Here is a 14,947-nt window from a genome sequence, read left to right on the forward strand (position 1 = left end):
TTATTTTTGTTCTTGCTTCGTTTGGACATTTAATTATAGCAATCTCGGTGTCAAATTTGTAAATGTAATCTTGCCGAAGTTGCCGTCATATTTTTTCAGGTAGTGTTGTAACATCCCATAACTGTCCTCTGCACTGCAGTCATTTCAACAACCAGACCCAGATTCGAGGGTCGTAGACGACGTTGTGCATCTGTACGTTTGCTGCTAGAGATGCTCCGATAATCGGCCAGTTATCGGCCATTATTCAGTCTGATCGGTAATCGGCATTTACCCTATCTGTGATCGGCAATTCTGGAGAAACTGATCTTTTACACCATTTAAGTGGTATAAATGTCAATCAGATATATAGTATAACATCATTCTCCCCTTCCTCCCTACACACAGGAACAGTTGTGACGTTGGTTTTGACATAGTTTTGGAAATATAAAAATTTGCAACATTTCACAAGATCAGTATCGTTATCGGACATATCGGTATCGGCCGATCATGAGAAAACAATCAGTGATCGATATCGGTCCCAAAAAACCTGATCGGAGCATCCCTATATTTGCTGCCTCTCCCGATGTCAAACATTTCCTGTCTGATCTTCATGGGAAATCTGCCCTCATTCCAGGAACCCCTGTCTAACACAGGCCACCCATCACCTCATACCAGGACCCCCTGTCTAACACAGGCCACCCATCACCTCATACCAGGACCCCCTGTCTAACACAGGCCACCCATCACCTCATACCAGGACCCCCTGTCTAACACAGGCCACCCATCACCTCATACCAGGACCCCCTGTCTAACACAGGCCACCCATCACCTCATACCAGGACCCCCTGTCTAACACAGGCCACCCATCACCTCATACCAGGACCCCCTGTCTAACACAGCACCCATCACCTCATACCAGGACCCCCTGTCTAACACAGGCCACCCATCACCTCATACCAGGACGCCCTGTCTAACACAGGCCACCCATCACCTCATACCAGGACCCCCTGTCTAACACAGGCCACCCATCACCTCATACCAGGACCCCCTGTCTAACACAGGCCACCCATCACCTCATACCAGGACCCCCTGTCTAACACAGGCCACCCATCACCAATGATCAAGTTGACGGTGGGGAGAGTCACTCTTCCGCCGCAGCCTAAAAGCTCCAGTCGGTGAGTCAACAAGCCTTCTGAGAGCGCTGTGATATTTCTATTCTTCCGGTTGTCGTTCTCCAAATTGCCCCCTTCCTCTCCGGGTCCCTGCGCGGTGTCACGCAGCGCTCACACGCCACCACAGCCCACATGAAAGCAGCATGAACCACCCAGTGTTCATTACCCAACACCGAGCTGCATGGCACAGCCCTGAATTATCCCATTCAGGGCGGGAACCCCTGTTGGTGTTCTAAGCATTATTTTATACTTTAGCTTTTGAAAAATAGCAGATCCACGAGCTCATAGGTGCCGGCGCTATGGGTCTGCTATTTATTTATTTTTATCTTGAAAATGTGGCGCAATTCTTCGAATATATATTCTTTCACACTGAACTTTTTTTTAACTCAAATCTTTGCATCTGGGGAGGTCCCTGGAACAACATATTTTCAGATGGGGGGGTCGGTGGCCAATTACATATGATTTTTGGGGTCCTTCACATGAAATATTGAGCACCAACTGATAGAAATGTTTCTATATTAGTGGTGCTCAATATTTCATGTCAAGGACCCCAAAGTGTAGTATTTCGACGTGGGGTCTAAATGGGTTATTTACACTGTCCTTGCTCTTTGCAGATAGAGAGACTAGCTTTCAGATAGAGAGACTACCTTTCAGATAGAGAGACTACCTTTCAGATAGAGAGACTAGCTTTCAGATAGAGAGACTAGCTTTTCTCTGAGCCCATTCACAAACCGTAGACGAGTGGAGTTGGATCAACCCGTGTGTGTACACTCCAAGGAGACAACCCCCCACCCACCCACTGCACTCTCTCTCTCTCTCTCTCTCTCTCTCTCTCTCTCTAAGGTTTTAGCCTAGATGTCACACATCGAGGTTAACTGTAGTTAAATGGAGTGCATTGCGTGATTTGATCTTACCACCGTTTTGTGCAAGTCTCCCAGAACAGGTATTTAGCTATAGATGATTAGTTTTACTTTACGTTTTTTAACTGGGATTTGAGACGGCTTTATAAGTTTATATCCCATTGTTTTATAGGTTACAGATTCTTATATACAGTATATATATAATTTACCCCCCCCCCCCCCCACCCCACACACACACACACACACACACACACACACACAGTTATGTGTGATTGCACCATCAGCTACCCAATTTAAAATACTCAAATGTGCACAATGACAGTAAAGGAATTCTGAGATTTAAGAGAGCCATTCTTCAGCTTGAAGGTAAGCCACACAGGAATCTCACACTGGGTCTATTTTCAAATGAAATGTGATAATGATCAGCGCTGGGGCAAAGACAATACACCTAAGGTACATGGGGACACAATACACCTACTGTAGGGTACATGGGGACACAATACACCTAATGTAGGGTACATGGGGACACAATACACCTACTGTAGGGTACATGGGGACACAATACACCTACTGTAGGGTACATGGGGACACAATACACCTACTGTAGGGTACATGGGGACACAATACACCTACTGTAGGGTACATGGGGACACAATACACCTACTGTAGGGTACATGGGGACACAATACACCTACTGTAGGGTACATGGGGACACAATACACCTACTGTAGGGTACATAGGGACACAATACACCTACTGTAGGGTACATGGGGACACAATACACCTACTGTAGGGTACATAGGGACACAATACACCTACAGTACTGTAGGGTACATGGGGACACAATACACCTACTGTAGGGTACATAGGGACACAATACACCTACTGTAGGGTACATGGGGACACAATACACCTACTGTAGGGTACATAGGGACACAATACACCTACTGTAGGGTACATGGGGACACAATACACCTACTGTAGGGTACATGGGGACACAATACACCTACTGTAGGGTACATGGGGACACAATACACCTACTGTAGGGTACATGGGGACACAATACACCTACTGTAGGGTACATGGGGACACAATACACCTAAGGTACATGGGGACACAATACACCTACTGTAGGGTACATGGGGACACAATACACCTACTGTAGGGTACATAGGGACACAATACACCTACTGTAGGGTACATGGGGACACAATACACCTACTGTAGGGTACATGGGGACACAATACACCTACTGTAGGGTACATAGGGACACAATACACCTACTGTAGGGTACATGGGGACACAATACACCTACTGTAGGGTACATGGGGACACAATACACCTACTGTAGGGTACATAGGGACACAATACACCTACTGTAGGGTACATGGGGACACAATACACCTACTGTAGGGTACATGGGGACACAATACACCTACTGTAGGGTACATAGGGACACAATACACCTACTGTAGGGTACATAGGGACACAATACACCTACTGTAGGGTACATAGGGACACAATACACCTACTGTAGGGTACATAGGGACACAATACACCTACTGTAGGGTACATAGGGACACAATACACCTACTGTAGGGTACATAGGGACACAATACACCTACTGTAGGGTACATAGGGGCACAATACACCTACTGTAGGGTACATAGGGACACAATACACCTACTGTAGGGTACATAGGAGGGAGGGACAGCAGCTTTCTCTCAGTCCATTTCTTCATTTCCCCCACCGAAAATAGCTCGTCTAGTGACGTCTACAAGCTCACGACACCAAGCGGTTGTCGTGGGTGATATGGCGAGCATTAATTAATGTGACGAGAATAAATTATTGTTATAAAGTTTAACATTCAACCAGGTACGTTTTTTTGAGTTTTTCTGTGTGAAAACTTTGTATCATGAGTAGGCTACATCATCCACACAAAGCTATTATGATGCAGCGATAAAGCAACTTGTTTTATTCCGAACAAAAGAGATGATTTCTCCGGACAGTTAGCTCAACGGTCTGGGCACGTAGGCTGCTGAGCCAGCCTGACGGCGTGCCGCAGGTTCAAATCCCGATCCTGACGGCCTTTGCCGCGTGTCTTCCCCCCCCCCCCCCCCCCCCCCCAGCTCTCTCCCCATATCCTGTCAGACAACATATCAATAAAGGCAGAAAAAGCCACAAAATAAAAGATGATTTCCGATTTTTGTTCCGTTTAATCGTCACATGTCCGGTGTGTCCTTTTAGAGAGTGGAGACGGCACAAAAAAGTTATTTATTTATAATTTCTCCAAAGCTATTATCTCCGCCTTTTAACATGAGTAGTACATTTCAGCCACGGTCTGAATCTATCCGCTGTGTCTGTACTCTGTGGCACTCAGGCCTGCTTTCATCACCCTCATGTTTTGGGCAACATGGTGTTCAAAGGGGAGGAAATATCAGTGTCCATATAGAGAAAAGCTTTCAGCAGGGCACTGGGGTCAATAATATACAACAGCAGCCAGGAGAGGTAATGTGACGCTTCCTGGAAACGGTATAGTATACAGTAGAGCTGCACTATGCGCTGGCTTTATTACCGTCGTCACAAGCTATCCAGAAGACTTGCAATGAGTATTAGTATTACGATTAACGACTGATTAATACTTTGTCTTATGAATTAGCTACCAAAACATTAGCATATCTACAATTCTATACAAGCTCAGCCCACAACACCAAGCGCGTATAAATCGGACAAAAGAGGCACATCTTGATGCGATCCATTCTCAAAATTTATGAAGTTGTTGTGGGGAAATGAAGAAAAGACAATAAATCTGAAACGCCATCAACTCAAATACAATCACAGTTAGATGGACAATGATCAGCAGCACTGCAGTATAAACGACCGAGCTGTATGAACTTAAGTGGGTTGGTTAACAACCTCTTACTCAGTCACCGTCCAGGACCCATTGCCCAGATGTTGTGTTGCTGCAGAGAGGCCTTTTAACCACATGAATGAGAGGCAGCGTCATAGAATAGACATAACGTTTTGTGAAAATAGGCAAAGATTCTGCAAAATATACTGAATTATTTTGGCAAAGAATATAACTTTGGTGTAGAGGGGGAACAAGTACAGACCCCTGGGGGAACCTGGTCTCTGCCTCTCTTCTCTGCTCTCTCTCTCTTCAGAGATTCAGAAACAAAACTATAGACAAAGTGCCCTTCTGGGCACAGGTTTCCAACAGGAGGATAGGAGTGTGTGCGATGTTTGGCAAAATGTTTAGGAGTAATATAAACATGTTTTTGTGTGCGCGCATGCGTGTGTGTCGCAACTTGGCCTGTTGTAGCGCCACCATGAGACTGATTTGAAAACTGCCAAGTGGCATTTCTTCCTCAGCCTATAGTGCGCATGCAGTTACACCGACAAATCGGACGCTGCGTTGAGGAGTTGTGGCGATTTGTACAAAAAGGGGTACAAAGCGGGCTACTCCTGAAAATTTAGAAGCCAATCGTAGCCAATCAGGATGGATTATGAGAAACCAAACAAACCCGTCTTGATCACATCACAGCATGTGTACCGATTTGTGTAAGATTTGGATCAAATCTGAAGGAGTAATATTAGAAATTGTGCTCCTGGTGGCGCTATAAAGAGCAGATGTGAACAAAACATACTCTCTCCCCATGCCTTCGGCCTGGTTGAGATAAAAAATCCAGGCAAAAGGTTTTTCCTTGGCCACCATGAGGCCGAGTTAAAAATGTTCAAAGGGCATTTCTTCCTCAGCATAGTGGGAATGTGCGTGCACAATTTCATGGAAATCACACGATGTGTTCATGATTTGCGGCATTTTGTTTGAAACTGAGCAACTTTGGAAGTCAATCTTAGCCAATCAGGATGGAGTCTGGAAAATCTGAAAGACCCGTTTCGTTGCATGGCTCTGGAGTGACTGTGTACCAATTTGTGTGATGTTTGAACAAAATCTGTAGGTGTAGTCCAAAGAATTGGTTTGCACAAAGTGGCCTCCTGGTGGCGCTACAAGAGGCCAATGTGAAAACCTTGGGGCAGAGGTTCAGCTGTGGCATTCAGGGAGTGTGTGTGCAGAGTATGGCTGAAATCAAGAGTCAAGACAACAGTGCCGGAGATTAGCCGTCCAGACAGACGGACACACGGGGGACACACACACACACACGTACGGGCAGACGGAGTGCAAAACATACTCTCTCTCCCCATGCCTTCGGCCTGGTGGAGACAATAAGTTGTCTTTACTCTACAAAACATAATGAGGAGGCGCCACGTGATTAACTTACTTATACGAAGGTGTGAAAACTGGACAATGATGTCAACATAAATGTGGCTTCTTCTACATCCTATAAACAACTCCTCTTCACACACAAAAATAAAGAAAATGAAATAATTCACGCTTGTAGCTTTATGGTTTATGGGGTCACTCACTGGTTGTCTCATCTGATTAACTGTTTGCAAAATTGGGACCGGACGTCATGATCTTGATCCTAAGTACAACTACTACTAGTTCTGGAAAACAATTCAGCTAGCCAATTTACAAGCATCTTGGAAAACAACATCAACATGATCCAACAACATCCATCATCTACACGGCATGCAGTTTGTTTTAAAAGCAGTTTAATATGCACCCGTAAGTTATCAAATTACATGACCTCATTTTGAGTTGCTGACTGTGAGCGAGTAAATCCCTAGGCATGAGTGAGATCCAAAACCTAAAATAGAACTTTTTCATGTAGTTCCAGAGTGAGTGGGAATATAGGCCTTGAAGCCATGTGAAGCAACTCACAGGTGGGTGAATGACACGGCCACTGCCACTGACAGCACAGTGTTTCTCAACACAAGGTCAACACTTAACTCTTGGCTGTGTTGCAATGCACACTGGACTGGACTGGAGTGGTTTAAGGTTATAAATAGAGCCACACCAATATACAAAGTACTGGTCTATGCCAATTGCCAACAGCCCAAACCAATTGGCAGATAGATACAGATCTGTCACTGCCAGGTGGAAAACCTTGAATCTCCATATTTTCAAATCGATCAATCCTATTTATAAAAGATTTATAAAAGATCAATCTTAAAGTCACACTTAACATCCCTCTGTGGGTAGATTTTACAAATATTTAATATTTTTGCACTTTCAAAAATGACATGGCCAATAGTAAGTGATTAAAACCAATTTAAACTATTAGAGCTCGTTTATATTAATTTTATGTTTTTGTGTGAACATAAAATACCTGGTTTCCACCAGCCAGCAACATAACAATAATAATGCACTTTTGTAAGTTCTCAAATCGCTTTACAATGGTTCATTCATTCATAATATATTGGGATGCCAGCGTCCTCACTTCCCACATTTGCACACCAAGCTAGCACCGACAGACTCATTGGAGTGCCCACAAGGACACTTTGACATGTAGACAGGAGGAGCAGGGATTCGAACCGCCGACTCACGGATTATTGGACGATCTGCTCTACCTCCTGAGCCACAGCCGCCCCAATATTCAGATAATTTACAAAAACACTGGCCAATTTCTCTGACTGGGAGAAAAGCCCCCAGCAGCATTATTCACACAGTTGACTCTAAAGCTGTGGTTCAGGGCAATACATTAGGTTTTCCTTTATCATTTTCCTTTCCTTTATTTGCATTTTGAAAAAGGCCATTACGGAATCCATCATCGCAACCACGCTATTCAGAAGACAACATCTGTGATTTGTTTTCATGGCAAACAGCTTTCAGCCATGTCATACAGTCGGGCCATAAAAGGCACCAGTCCAAATAAGCAAATGAATCATCTTATCCTTCCTCCTTTCACAGCTTTCATCGAATATGCACAGAGAAAACTGCTGGGAAATATTGTATTCGCAGCAACGTGCATAGTGAGGCTGGTGCCCCATGTCCCGTTTTCCATTCAAGAGTAATGTGTGCCTCCTGACGACCTCTGGGGCATTCTCTCACTTTTCTTCATTTATTCAGGCCCTTTGAGGACTTATTCAGGGCATGAGTGTTTCCTGTATAGAATAAGAAGGATGGGAGGGAGGATGGGAGGGAGGGAGGGAGGGGGGGGTCTCAAGAGCAGAGAGGACGTGTTACGAGAGTGAAAGTGTCACGGTGGGTAAAGGAAAGTGGATGGAAGAGGAAGGGGGAGTGGGAAAGGACATCAGATATTTCTGTGTGTGTACTAGTTTAACTTTGTTTGTCTTTCTCCCAGCAGCGGCCACACAAGGAACTGTTGTGTTTCCTTCTTTCACTGTGCCTTCCTGTTTCCATTATCTATCACACCTGATTACTGCCGTTCGTTGCATCACCAGAAATACTGTACCAGGCGGTACATACATGATCGCACAAGTTTTTCCTCATATACGATAGCTTCAAGTAAAACATAGTGTGTTGCTTCTACACGAGCTATGAGCAATAGCCTTCACTTGGTGACTGTCAAGTGTCAACACAAGTCATAAGGATTTTACTTTACAGAAATAGCCGAACAACTCACATTACATTGCTTGTAGATCTGATAATTTTTTAATATATATATATATATATATATATATATATATATACACACACACACACACACACACACACACACACACACAAATTTGCCTACAATGACATGCCCAAAATAGGGACAACATGCCGAAAGCGGTTAACAGTCTGTTTTTATTCAAAATGTAAGCATGTTGCTCCAACCCTGGATAAACACGGTATGTGTAGTTACCCTAGAGGAGAACCAACAATGAGACGTGTCAATAGTTTGGAGGAAAGCGGTCCTCCCAAAGTCCCAGGAGATGCATGGGAACCAGGATTGACTCAGTGTTTCTGCCAGAACATGAACATGACATAGGGCAAATCCAGTCATTCAAATGCAGAATACTGAAAACTGGCTTTGTGTGTGGCAAATTATAATATTTCCCACAGCTATAAACAGTGCTTCACTGAACTTTGCTGACAATAGGCCCACAGTAGTATAGTTTGGCTGTATGGCTGAAACATCACCTGAATCCAGGACCATGAATCACTCATGTTTATTATGATTCACAAGCAGAACTTAATAGTGGGTTATTGTCTAATTGCTCACATAATATATAAGCATGCAAACAGCGAAAGTAAATTTTTTAGCAACTTTGGCCAGGGTGAAGAAAGCGGTTTGGTGCATACTTGTCATACCATGACAAAGTCAATAAGTGGTGAAAAAATAATCATCTCTCACTCACCAAAAACATTCTATGACTTCAGCCAGCTTTTGAGAAAAAGCACAGAGGTGAACAACAAGGTTCTCTGGGAGAGGACGCAGAAGATAAACAGATTTTTTTTGCCTGCATCACATTTGGATTTGGACGCGTCACTGTAAAACAAACAAAGATAGAAATACCATCCTGTACAATCTCAGTGCCCCACTTAAAATACTTTTCCAGCCGCCACTTGTTTTACTGTAGCCTAAACCATTCATGTTTTATAAAAAATAATAGCGTCCTCGAGCCAAACTGATTTTTTCTCTCTTTTCAAAAGTTGAGCGAGTGCAAATAATTTGATATGACAAGAGCTATCATATTTCCTATACACACACAATGCATTCAGTGCATCTGGGTTAGAACTTAGGAGGTTGACTAGATGGTGAAACAATGCAATATTATTTCCTATGTTCATTGTAATCCACAAATTCCATGTGACAAAGATTGCATTATAATGTGGCTCTTGCCTGTTGCCAAAATCCATCTTCCCTTGAAATCCATAAACGCCCCAATGTGTCAAACATTTGCTTTTAATGTAGTGGGCTGCTTCAATTGCTACCAGACACGAACACAGTGTGAGGTTTGGTTACTGTATGTTCCATCACACAACTCCACTTGTGTAAATATTATTATGAATAAAATGTTAATACATATGTATCACAGGCAGTCAGATTAGATCACAGGTAGGAACTAGGAAGGCCTTGATAACACTTTGATGGGATGTTGTAGATGGCTATGTCAGAGTGTCAATCAAAAGAGAGTGATTATACTAGCAGGCTAACAACACAAATAAGCAACACATTGCAGCACTGAAGAGAACGTTTTTTTGTAATATTATTATAAGTTATAACGTTGTATGTGTGCGTTATATAATCAGTAAGTATTAATTCATACTACTGGAGCGTTGCTGAGTGACGTTTTTAGCAGACACTTATCCAGAGTGATTTGTACTTTGGATCAAATTTGGGTGTATATATATATTAGTATTACACAGATATAACAGAGTATCAGGGCGAACATGGCACACTTACATGCACCTTTCTTGTAGACAATGACTAATGGATGGATGATAACTACAAGCCCAGTCAACGGGTGTTTTCAACTAAAGTTTAACTTGCCGTCCAAAACAACAACAACGTGAATGGTGCAGCTGCAACATCATCCCCAGTTATAAACCATTCGTTATGCAACTCAGCATCTGCATCCTGTGAGAGAATGCGTTTTTTTTCTGGCATGCCTGTGTAGATAATATCCAGCTAATACAAATAGAATAAACATAAAAACGACTGCGCATTTCATGCCCATTTAGTTAGTTTACAACTTGGCTCTCATTTCCATCACTTTGATCAAAGGGAGCCAATCTCGAGTCCCAGACTCCCACTGACTGAGCGGTTATATTAGGTTGGATGGCATGTGGCTATGCAGCAGCAACTATCCGTCAAAAGGGGGTGATCAGGATGCTTATTTTTCGTATACGATCTGACGAATAACTCTAGTAATAATAATAATGATGATAAAACAGTAATAAAAAGCCCATATTCCCACGTGCTGTTCATCAATACACCAACCAACGTGGTCCCCGACTCCCCCCACCCGGCTCCAACACTTCAGATTCAACTCTTGCAAAAGTTAGCTAGCAAAAAAAAACTTTATAAAGCCTCGGTCTTAGTGCAAAGCCAAGCTGCTTTGCTCGTTAAACCAACATTATTCTCATTGGCCGCTTCTTACCTCTATATGGAATAATAAAGAAGACACCAGCAATGAGAGATGAAGAAAGCCCACATTAACGTTTTAGCCTACGTTGCTAACAGTGCTCAGCAGCCATCAGCAGCAGAACAGTGAATTAGCTTGGCTATTGGCTAATGCGCTCGGCCTCTCCTCTAGTCTCCAGTCTCCAGTGAGACAGTCTGACTCGATGTGTGTGTCGCCCGGCCAAAGGAAAAGGACGCCGTTTTCAACAACAACGACGTCATTGCCAACCGAAAAAGGTGTCAACGAGCGCCAGGTCGACACTTTCTTCGGCGGAAAAGGACGCCGCTGTCCCCGAGCGACGGAGAAAAGTCTCCACGCTCCATCGGTGCGAGGCGGAGCGGCTGGCTGGCCAAGAGAAGAGGAGCAGAATGGATCTACAAGCTGAACAACGCGTCGCGGAGCTTGCTGGAGTTTAGCTTGTAGCTCTGCTCTTCTATTGGCGAGCGACACCGTGGAGTCTAAATGGCCGTATTTACCTTTAGAAATGCCTCTCCGCTGCTGGGTCCGCTTTATGCTGTTGTGTGTGTGTGTTCCTTCTTCAGCCGGTTAGCTTAGCACAGGCTAACGCTCAAGACAGTGGCTCCAGTCCGGCGGCGTCTCCCCCGCTCCTCGGCGTGCATTTCCCCCGCAGAACACAGAGCTGTGTGTCGGTGTGAGCGCGCGGCTAACGGAGCCACTGTTAGCCCCAGCTTTAGCAGCGATGCTAAGTGGTGTGTGCTGAACAACAGTACGGCGCCCTACTATTATAGAGTAGAACCCGTTAGCACTTTAGCAGCAGCAGCAGAAACGTAACGGCGGCTAATGAGATATAACCTCCGCTATATTAGCCTGTTAGCTGCTGTCTGTCTGTCTGTCCGTTGTGTTCCCTCTCCAAAGCCAAGTCAAGTTCAGCAAAGTCCTTCAGCCCCGGGAGGGAGGGCGACGTGTTGTTAGCATCCGATCCGCCCGTCAGAAGAAGAAGAGGGGGTGATGATGGTGGGGATGTGGGAAGGAAGGTTCAGCGTGTCGGTGTGTGCTTTCTATCCTCCTCCACAACAAGCAGTCAGTCCGACTCCAGTGTTCTGTTCTGTCCTGACTCCTATGGTTCTCTCTCCGAGTCTCCTCTCCTCTCCTCTTCTCTCACACCGACTGACTGACTGGGGCTGGCTGACAGAGAGCTGCCGCTGGTGAGAATTGGTGTCGCAAGACGATGACGACGTAACAGAATGTACACTTTTTTTTCCCTGTTCACAGGGGCGATCAAATGTGACGCCAGAGAGGCCTTTCGACGCCTTCTTTTTTTTGCCTTTTAATCTTGGCATGCGCGTGTGTGACTGTGTACGTGCGTGTGTACTGTGAGTGTAGAGTGAGGGGTCCAAAATTATGTTGGATTTTTTAGAATACAGTCAGAGTATTTGTGCAGCATTAGTACTATTATGTCTGATGTCCTATTCTATTTATATCCTAAAGTGTGTGTGTGTGTGTGTGTGTGTGTGTGTGTGTGTGTGTGTGTGTGTGTGTGTGTGTGTGCGCGCGCGCGCGCGTGGGGCTTCAAAGATTATGCTGGATTAGAATACATGCCTATTTTTTATTTCCTTCTCGCATACATATTCATCCTCATTATTCCTAAGCAGCATCAGGCCTGCCATTACGAACCAATCTGTGTTGCCGGAGCCGAGAGAGAGGCAAAGCGCCAGCCATTGTCTTATGGTCATTTCTATGTCCTGTATCTTAATCTTCCAGGGAGCAGAGTCTGAAGCCATGAGATATCACTAAGCACCAAAGAATGTGATTCTGAGAACCATGGAATTGACACTGGCACTTGGCCAACGAAAGCTGAAAAATATGCCTCCAAGTGAATGAAAGGAAGAATGTTTCCAGGCAGACACATGAACTGAAAATATCCGCAGCTTGTTGCTAAATCTCCCCATGTGGGGATTCTTAATTTGAAAACTTGGCTTATTAAATGGTTTGCTATATTGAAATGCTTCCTGCAAAGTTTCACACAATTCTGAACAGCTGTCTGGGGTTTGTCATAATATCCCTTTCAACTAGTACAGCCTTTAGACAATATGCCATTCTACTCATAAATTCCTCCTTTCAAAGCAGCATAAAAGATTTTTGTTGATTTGTCCTACAGAGCATAATTTTGTGTTAATATAATATGCGCTATTATCAGTCATGTCAAATCAACCCAAAACGTTTCCACACTTGGAGATCTATAATGACCTTATTTCTATGTGTCGGACTGTTTTGGATTGATTATTATCTATGCTGTTAAAACCAAATTAATGAACACAAGATTTAGGAAACAACAGATAGAGGGAAAGATTAAAGGAAGGTCTCAACAGGAACAGTCTCAATAGGAAACAAGGTTTTCAAAATGTAATTAGTAAATGGAGTCTGGGATTTAGAAAGTAAACAAGTTTATCATGTAATATTATACAGCTTCAACTCAACAGTGTTTCCAATGACAACGTCTGTCCTGGTTTTAAAAATAAACTACAAAAATCGAACCCAAGAGCATAACACATCTGAAACCCAACACACTTCCTTTACTGTTGGGGTTGTCGGGGAAGGTACTGTGTTATCTGTGGGGATTTGTCTTCTAAAGCTATAGCAGTAGAGTAGGCATTAACATTCTATGCAAGCAATAGCTCATATGATTCATATCTTCCTTATCATGGATGACACACCATACTTCCTGACCACTGGAAGGAGAATTCTTTGATTGGAGGCAAAGAGACATCTCGCATGGTCTCGCTCGCTTGTCACGACTCTCTAAAGGACAACGGCTTTAAAAACATTGTGCAGCCGGTCCCCTGATAAGGACAAAACACACAGTTTCTCACTTTCTGCACACACATGCACACTGACTATAATATCCCCATGGTGTTTGCTGCACACTCCACTCAGACATTGCCACGGCACAATAGATAGTAATGATGGGAACACGACAGATGAAACGACGTTAAGAAAGACGGGTGGTCTGGAACACAGCTCCTCCAGGAAGACAAACAATGCTGATTGTGTGGCTGTAAAAGGAATCCGATTGGGTGTGACAGTAACAGCGCCTGAGGGGTAGACAGGAATACAAGCATACAAAGATATACAGGCCTTGCATTCGGAGAGACACAACACGTTGGTGGAATACATAGCAGTCACATAAACTGTGACATACTCCCTGGGCCTGAATTCATTCTGGCCTCTGGTCAAATGTATATACAGTAAAGTTTAGCCATTTGTAACTCAGAGAGTGTACAATTGTAGAATTTTTTTTTTATTTATACTTAAGTTAACCACTTAAACCCAATATAGCCTACTTAAGTTGGCCAGAGTCCCCCACCACCTTTCCCCCCGCCTCTACACCAAAATCTCTTCACAATGTGCAACCATCACGCGTCACAATGTGACGCGTTGTGAGCTTTTAGATCTGCCATTTTCACCGAATGCTCTGCCCCAGAATAGGGACACGAGGTCTCATGTGGTTAAATTAACAGTGTGTGTATAATGCACTTACACATACTTGTAAAAGAGGCATCTGTTATGCGAGGGGAATTTGTCTGCAGTCATTAAGTAGTTATCAGTTGACAAAGTCTCCTGTTATACCAACACATCCCTGTCAGTTAAATCCTTTGTATTTTACTATGCAGACAGACACCTATAACACATGACCCATTATTCATAGTGCATCACACAGCCATGGCTGGCACAGAGCATTTCTGTCGCATGCAAACCAGTCTGGCCAGAATCTGCCACTGTGTAAGAGGAACCCGGTGTGCATGCACCACAGCTAATGACATAACACCTGGTCTCAACGGCGTCGGTGTGACAAATCTACCAGTCTGCCACAGTGCGTGTTCTGGAAAGGTTTATTTAAGTCCGGATCTTTATGTGGACAGCTTATCAACTTCAGTTGTGGGTAATGGCATTTCCGCACTTAATTGACTTTCAGTGTAAACAGAGCAGAAGATTACT

The 14,947-nt window shown here is 43.9% G+C and overlaps 1 protein-coding gene across 1 annotated transcript in view; it reads right to left on the reverse strand.

The window, feature by feature from the left end:
• The window catches only part of LOC308312466 (uncharacterized protein), a gene marked incomplete at its 3' end in the record, with an annotated part of 100,079 nt that extends 87,924 nt beyond the window's left edge, over window positions 1-12,155 (reverse strand). Inside the window, exon 1 of the mRNA XM_080759073.1 lies at window positions 11,467-12,155. The remainder of the gene's footprint in view (window positions 1-11,466) is intronic.
• Window positions 12,156-14,947: the final 2,792 nt, after the last annotated feature.

This window comes from Protomyctophum bolini (assembly GCF_963924005.1).
Source record: "Protomyctophum bolini genome assembly, chromosome: 3".
Lineage (NCBI taxonomy): Eukaryota > Metazoa > Chordata > Actinopteri > Myctophiformes > Myctophidae > Protomyctophum > Protomyctophum bolini.